Here is a 2,341-nt window from a genome sequence, read left to right as displayed (position 1 = left end):
TTGTTGCTTGTCCCCAAGCAACTGAAAATAAAATAGGATAAAAAGAAGAGAATATACTATAAATTCCAAAATATCAATGAATATTAGTTCTAATTAAATGAGCAGGACTTGTAGCTTTTTGCTTCTGAACAGTTTTGGCATCTCACTTTTTCCTTTGAAGTTCAGAATGATTGGCATCTATAGGAACTCAGAGTTTCAGATAGTGTTATTGATTCTCCTAGTTAAGTTTGTTGATTCTTGAACACAGCTACTTTTATGAGTCTTGGTCGTGGCCCTAAGCACTTTGTTTTCCAATATTTCCACCAGATACATAAATGCCACAGACATATAACTGGGTGAACCTTTTCAGATTGTGACTCAGCTTTGCTAAAGTTCCCAATTAGAGGTGTCCAGGGTTAGGGACAGCTTGATTTAGCCGCTTAGGCCTGGATTTTATTTCCTTGGGCCCTCCTATCCATTGATGCTCAAAGCCTTGAATCCTTTTTACCCTTGCCTTTTGGTTTTAAGGGCTATTGGCTTTTTCTGCTTGCTTTTTCTTTTTTTTCGCAAGCTTTTGCTTTTTCACTGCTTTTTCTTGCTTCAAGAATCAATTTCATGATTTTTCAAATTATCAATAACATTTCTCTTTGTTCATCATTCTTTCAAAAGCCAAAAATTTTAACATTCATAAACAACAAGATAAAAAATATGCACTGTTCAAGCATTCATTCAGAAAAAAAAAGTATTGCCACCACATCAATATAATTAAACTAGATTCAAGGATGAATTCGAAACTCATGTACTTCTTGTTTTTTTGTATTAAAAACATTTTTCATTTAAGAGAGGTGAAGGATTAATGGAATTATTCATAGCCTTAAGACATAGTTACTAAATACTAATGATCATTTATTGAAGACTCAAAACATAGACAAATACATAGCATAAAATCGAAAAACAGAGAAATAAGAATAAGGAAGTTAAGGAATGAGTCCACCTTAGTGATGGTGGCGTCTTCTTCTTGAAGGACCAATAATGTCCTTCAGCTCCTTTATGTCTCTTCCTTGCCTTTGTTGCTCCTCCCTCATAGCTCTTTGATCTTCTCTAATTTCTTAGAATGATGGAGTGCTCTTGGTGTTCTACCCTTAGTTGGTCCATGTTGTAACTCAAATTTTCTAGAGAAGTGTTGAGTTGTTCCCAATAGTTATTTGGAGGAAAATGCATCCCTTGAGGTATCTCAGGGATTTCTTGATGATAAGCTTCCTCATGGGCTCTCTTGTTTGCTCCATCCTCTTCTTAGTGATGGGCTTATCCTCTTCAATGAGAATGTCTCCTTCTATGATAACTCCAGCTGAGTAGTATAGATGGCAAATAAGATGAGGAAAAGCTAGCCTTGCCATGGTGGAGGACTTTTCGGCTATTTTGTAGAATTTAAGAGAGATGACTTCATTAACTTCTACTTCCTCTCTAATCATGATGCTATGGATCATGATGGCTCGATCCATAGTAACTTCGGACGGTTCCTAGTGGGGATGATGAAGTGTTGGATGAACTCCAACCATCCTCTAGCCACAGGCTTTAGGTCCAGTCTTCTTAATTGAACTGGCTTGCCTTTTGAGTCTCTTTTCCATTGAGCTCCTTCCACACATATGTCCATAAGGACTTGGTCCAACCTTTGATCAAAGTTGACCCTTCTAGTGTAGGGGCGTGCATCTTCTTGCATCATAGGCAAGTTGAATGCCAACCTCACATTTTCTGGACTAAAATCTAAGTATTTTCTCCGAACCATTGTAAGATAATTCTTTGGATTCGGGTTCATACTTTGATCATGGTTCCTAGTGATCCATGCATCAGCATAGAACTCTTGAACCATTAGGATTCTGACTTGTTGAATGGGGTTGGTTAGAACTTCCCAACCTCTTCTTTGGATCTCATGTCGGATCTCCGGATACTCATTTTTCTTGAGCTTGAAAGGGACCTCAGGGATCACCTTCTTCTTGGCCACAACTTCATAGAAGTGGTCTTTGATGGACCTTTGAGATGAATCTCTCCATCTCCCATGACTCGGAGGTGGAAGCTTTTGTCTTCCATTTCCCTTTTCTAGAGGTTTCTCCGGCCTTAGGTGCCATAAGTGGTTATGGAAAAACAAAAAAGCTATGCTTTTACCACACCAAACTTAGAATATTGCTCGCCCTCGAGCAAGAGAAGAAAGAAGAGAAGAAGAAGAAGAAAATATAGAGGAAAGGGAGAGCTGTGTGGTTTCGGCCAAGGTGAAGAAGAGAGGGTTGTGGTGGGTGAAAATGAAGAAGGATAGAGGGGTTTATATAGTGAAGGGAGAGGGAGTAGGTTCGGCCATTTAGGGTGG

This window comes from Arachis duranensis, chromosome 1 (assembly GCF_000817695.3).
Source record: "Arachis duranensis cultivar V14167 chromosome 1, aradu.V14167.gnm2.J7QH, whole genome shotgun sequence".
In the NCBI taxonomy this organism is placed as follows: Eukaryota; Viridiplantae; Streptophyta; class Magnoliopsida; order Fabales; family Fabaceae; genus Arachis; species Arachis duranensis.
Note: the sequence above shows the minus strand (reverse complement) of the source record.